The sequence below is a fragment of the Onthophagus taurus genome, chromosome 6, assembly GCF_036711975.1.
Source record: "Onthophagus taurus isolate NC chromosome 6, IU_Otau_3.0, whole genome shotgun sequence".
NCBI classification, from domain to species: domain Eukaryota; kingdom Metazoa; phylum Arthropoda; class Insecta; order Coleoptera; family Scarabaeidae; genus Onthophagus; species Onthophagus taurus.
This window is the reverse complement of record NC_091971.1, coordinates 32977527-32984061: the sequence shown is the minus strand read 5'-3', so window position 1 is coordinate 32984061 and position 6535 is coordinate 32977527.

The following is a 6535-nucleotide window of genomic DNA, read 5'->3' as shown; positions in this document are numbered from 1 at the left end:
AATAATTCATCTATTTATTCCTCTACTTGTCGAGTTTGTAGAATGTAATAATAAATAATTAATAATAATTAGAGGCTAATGAAACGACGAGGACAATTTACATCTTTAATTTGCAATTTTTTTAAATAAATGTTTTTGATTAAACTGATTTCTTTCATTTTGTTTCTTTATTGTCTTTTATGTTAAAATTAATCGTTTTTGAAAATCGACTAAAATGAATATAAAATTCATAACAAGCTGTATTTATATTGTAATTATGACGTGTAGAATAAAAATTTCTCATTTTACAAAAAATTGTTATATTTGTTTTATTGATAATAAATAATCCTTTATTTTCTTAGTAATTTTCAATTATATGGTGCGTGATATTGTTATACGCTTTTAGATATATTAGATAATTAATAAGTAATCAAACTTTTAAAATTAAGGTGGAAGTAATAGCTCAAATATATTGCGTATATAAGAGCAAGAAATTTTGTTTCGACATTTTAAGATATCAAATATTTAGCTATATACTTTATTTTATCTAGTTTATTTTAACTTTATTTAATTTATTGTTTCGCTAAACATTAGATATCATAATCAGATAGTGAATATTCTTTCTATATTCTAACATGATTGTCTTGGTTTTTGTAATAAAAGTGTAACACTTGGTTCCAAAATAAAGTTATGTACACTTTTCAACTAAAAAAAAAATTGTTAAAATTGGACAATAAATACAAAGTTTTTGACAGTGTCTCGCATTTAAATGGGTTTACTTAAGGTTTGTTTACGTATGTAGTTACAGCTTAATTTGACAATCATTGTTTTATTATTTATTTGTAGTTATGGTTTCTTATTTTTTGTTAACATAATTTATCACTGATATTATAATGAATGTGGAGGTTGCCACATATATTCCCCCCGCTAACATAGAATTATAATTTCAACAAAAGACGAAGGGTAACTGAATAGTATATTACCAGAGCCCGGACAGTTTAGGAAAATAATACTAAAATGCTTCCCACTTCATTTTCAATTTTCAACGTCGTAAATCGAAGTGTGTCGAATATGTCGAACCTTATGTCACGAAATTTTGACATTGTGCCTTGTTGCACTTGCTGTCTTGCTTGTTCATCGTACATATCGAGTTATTCTTTAAGCCTATATCTTCGTTCTATTTGTGTATTTAATTTTATTCGATATTCCTTTTTTATTTGAATTTAGTTTCGTTCATAGACATTTTTAGTTTCACTTTATTTCTTTATCTTCGTTTTATTGCGATAAGAACATTTAACTTTAATATTAATATTTACAATGTGTTCGCATTTCCAAAAATTGGAGGAATGGATACGCGGTTGCGATGGACTGTCTGTTTTAGAAGAGAATATAATATTTTGTAATATTTGTTCCGTTTCCATCGTATGTAGAAAACAGGATCATGTGTTTCAACACATAAAAACCAACAAGCATGCGAATAATAGCGATCCATTAAAAACAATGTTTGCGGAGGAGTTATGTGAGGCATTTTTGGCGTCAAACATACCCTTAGAAAAATTGAAAAATCCTGTTTTGAAAAGTTTCTTAGAAAAGTACACACACCAGAAAGTACCTGATGAATCGACCTTACGGAAATATAATATACCAAAATTATATAGTAAAGCGATGGAACCTATAATAAATACATTATCAAATAATTACATATGGATAAGTGCTGATGAAACCACTGATATTCTTGGTAGATGCGTGGTTAATGTAGTAGCAGGCGTTATGCATCCTACACAGATATCCCAACCTTACTTAACAGCGACTAAAATCTATCAAAAAGTTAACGCAGACATAATCGTAAAAGTTGTTTGCGAAAGCATAAAACCTATTGTAAAAGAAAATCCTGGTAAAGTCCTGTTATTTATTTCTGATGCAGCAGCATATATGCTGAAAGCTGGCAAATTATTAAAGACAATGTATCAAAATTTGCTGCATGTAACTTGCATTGTTCATGGTCTCCATCGATTATGTGAGTTTATCAGAGACCATTTTCCAGATGTCGACAAATTTATTAGTTTATGCAAAAAGATATTTTTAAAAGCTGCCCAACGTGTGTCAATATATAGAGAACTATGTGAAAATTTACCACTTCCTCCTTCACCAATTATCACGCGATGGGGAACATGGATTGAAGCGTGTGTATTTTACGCAAACAATTTTGATAGCATTAAAAATTGCATATTACATCTGAGGAATGATGCAGCAAGCATTGTACAATGCAAAGAAATTATTCAAATATCAAATTTACATGAACAGCTTATATATATAAACTACAATTTTTCAAAATTAACCATGAAAATAAAATACTTTCAAAAACAAGGTCTTCATATTAAAGAGACAGTTAATAGTTTGTTTTCTTTGTTGGAGGAATTTAAACAAATTCCTGGAGAATTCGGAATTTTGTTTAACGATAAAATTCGAGATGTATATAACAGAAATCCAGATTTAAACATTATTCAGCATCTATCATATAAAAATATAAAGGCTGAAGTTAAAGATAAATACGAATGTTTACTGCCATATTTTAACTATGCTCTGCTGACTAGTTGCGATGTAGAACAATCGTTTTCTATATTTAATACTATTTTTACATCTCGAAGAACATCTTTTACAGACACACATTTGGAGATGATGGTATTACTTTGTGTAAACAGCAATTATAAATTTAATAAAATCGAAAATGATTAATTCAGTGCGTATTTTTATATTATTTTTATTAATTCATTAATTAATGTTGCACAGCAAGTTCTTCGCTAAGGTACGCTCATCGCTCTTCGAAATTCAATTTTGAAGAGTAACTTAGTGATCAAAAGGTGTCAAAAGCGACAACAACGTACTTACGTCGTTGTCATGGAATTCGTTTCGTGTGGAGGGGCACACTTTTCCTAAACTGTCCGGGCTCTGTATATTACAGTACAAGTGAGGAAACTATGATTTTTCATGAACGCGTATGTCGGTTTTGTTCAATCCTACTATTTAGAAAAACCAGTCTTAAAATTTGATAATTGCTGAGTAATTTCATGTCGGCGACGACAGTACTTTTTGACATTGTCATGCTCTTAATTGATATTTAGTAAACAATCGTTTGTGTCAAATTGTTAATTGTCATCATTATGCATAAAATTAATTTAAATTAATAACTTATACAAGTGAAATACTTAATTAACTTTCCACGTGTGCTGTTACAGAACCTCCTTTAAAGGTTCTATATTGAGCTAACTGAAGCTAACAGTGGTTGAAAAAAAATTAGAATGAGTGAAAAAATGTTCAGTCGCTCGTTTCTATGAAAGTCAGCAGAGTGAATGCAAATAACAACTTTCAACACTCGTATCCAAGTTAGAAACTGACAATTTCGAAGATAGGATTGAACAAAAGTATTTTACAAATGTGATGCAGAAAGCGAAAAGGGACCAGTTGTCTGAAAAATTCAAATTTGAGTTATTATTTTTTGTCAGTAAAGGAGTAAATTATGAATATTTTTACACCAAAACAAAGTTGATATCTTAAAAAATTTCTTAGAAAATTACTTTATTTTTCATATTTAAGAAACAAGTAATACATCAAATTAAACGGCAGAAATTCCTGATTTAAGAAAACACAATATGTAGTCATTATGACACTATAGTCACATTATGATTTATAACATTGAATCTGTCTATGTTAAATGGATCGCTAGCGTTTCTTAGTGGGTTTCTAACTGACGCACGGCCCCGATTGAGGTTCATCAGGATCTTCAAGTACTTCAGGAATAGAATGTTTTTTGATTCTTCTTTGCAGTACTTCCTTATACAGGATGAGTCGGGAGGAACGGACCAAACTTTAGGAGTGTATTGTAGGCTTGAAAATAATGTAAAAAAACTCATATGTTGTTATCCGATTTTCATTTGTTTTCAATTGATTGCATAACTACAGTTAAACATTTAACGTAGATTTGACAGTTTGATTTGCATTAAGTAATATACAGACATGTTATTTGTATATGGTTTTTGTAACGGGAGTGCTACAGCTGCTGCAGATGAATATCGTCAACGGTTTCCAAATCGCAGACATCCTAATAAAAACGTTTTTATTAGGGTTTTTAATAAACGGCGCGAAACCGGTACACTTCCCAGCGTTAAAGTAACATCTCAACGAGCTACGCGTCAATGTTTAAATGAAGTAGAACATATTTTGGATCTAGTAGAAGAAGATGCAACGACCAGCTCACGCAGAATTGCTGCTCAATTAGACATCCCACAAAAGAGTGTAATAAACACACTCCACGAGCAATGCTTATATCCATACCATTTAGGTAAGGTACAACATCTACTGCCGGAAGATTATGTTAAACAAGTCGAATTTTGTCGGTGGATAAATAATGATCATCGTGTTGTATCGCATATTCTTTTCACGGATGAAGCAACATTTACCCGCGACGGCCTACATAATACTCGTAATAGTCACGTATGGTCCGATGAAAATCCCCATGCAACAATCGAAAACAACTTTCAACACAAGTTTTCGGTAAATGTGTGGTGTGGTATGATCAACGGTTATTTAATTGGCCCTTTCATTTTGGAGAATCGCCTCACAGGAAACCATTACCTAGAGTTTTTACAAAATGAATTAAATGATTTACTGCAGGATGTTCCTCTAAACATTAGAAGGCAAATGTACTTTCAACACGATGGAGCTCCGGCGCATTTCACTCGTCAGGTCAAGCAACATTTGGACGAAAAGTTTCCAGGGCGTTGGATTGGTCGTGGTGGTTCTATTAGTTGGTCTCCAAGATCTCCAGATCTCACAGCACTTGATTATTGTTTATGGGGATGGTTCAAAAGTGAGGTATACAAAGTCAAAGTTGACACTAGGGATGCACTTCTTAGGCGCATTCTAAATGTTGCAGTTAATATTAAGGAAAATCATGCAGCAATTAGGAAAGCAACAAGAGCTCTTAGTAAACGAAGCCGGAAATGTTTAGAAGTTAATGGCGATATTTTCGAACAATTACTAAAATAACGCTGATGACCAATATTTAATGTTAATGTATAAGATTTTGTTTAATTGTAGTTATGCAGTAAGAGTTATGCAATAAAAAAAAATAAAATAAAAGAAAATCGGATAACAACATATAAGTTTTTTTACATTATTTTCAAGCGTACAATATACTCCTAAAGTTTGGTCCGTTCCTCCCGACTCACCCTGTATAGGTGAATAAAAAGTCTGGAACACCTGAAATATCTTCAAAACGAGTTTATTTTTGAAAGAATCCTTTCAGGTATCAAAGACTATAATAACATTGTCATCTTCTCCTGTGTCTAAATTTTTTTTACAGTGGCGTACATTTTCGGGGTCAAAGGGGGCAACATTCTTTTAAATGGCACGCCAATTTTTTATTCGATAATATGAAAAAATAAATTTTTTTGAGTATCTTAGAGCAAATTTTGTATTAGGAAAATTTTGCAAAAAAAATTCTTTTTTTATTTATAATTATTTGATTTGGAAAAATTTCTAGAAGGCGTTGCAATTCCCATTTTTTATTCCATAGCATGCTAGGCCAGTTGATTTTAAGAGTAAGCTTAATATTACGTTGCCATGTAATAATTTTATGAAAAGAAATACATTTATAAGCAGAAAAATTGATTTTATTTACATGCAAAACAAAACAGAAAATGTCAATGAATAAGATGCTCAAACTGTTGTCCATTTATATTTGACAGTGCCCTAACCTAAAAATAAACTCATCTTGCACTCTATCAATTATGGCTGGTTCAATTTTTCTTATCTCCTCCCGAATTCGTACCTTTAAATCGTCGATGTTCGCGGGTTTATTAACGTATACCTTACTCTTTAAATAACCCTAAAGAAATCCAGGGAGTTAAGTCTGAGGAACGAGGTGGCCATTCTAAAAACCCACGTCCACTTATCTATCTTTTCGGAAAAATATCATCCAAATACGTTCGAACGGGAAGGGCATAATGAGGTAGTGTGCCGTCGTGCTGAAACCATAGTTATTAATCGAATTTGTCCGGTTGATCTGCATCTGGGTATATCGCTATTAGTGTTGGAACCACATCTTCCTGTGAAAATTGCAAATATCTAGCGCCTGTCAGATTTTCATAAAAAAAATGGTCCCAATATTCTGTTTCTCACTATACTAGCCCAAACATTAACTTTTCTTGGAAACTGTGTATGAGTCTCCTACATCCGCCTGGGATTACCTAAGGCCCAATATCTGCAATTTTGTCGATTTACGGTTCCACTTGAAGAAAAGATAGCTTCGTCCGAAAAAACAATATTTTTCGCAAAGATTGGGTCATTATTACACAGAATTTGCATTTGTTCGCAGAATTGCAGTCGACGGTCAAAATCATCTTCTAGTAGTTCTTGATTTAGTGAAATTTTATAAGGATGTAATTTATGTCGGTGTAATACATTGAGAACAGTACTTTGACTCAAATTCAATTCTCAACCTACTTCACGAGAAGCCGTATGAAGATTATCAGCAACTCTTAACAAAATTTCAAGT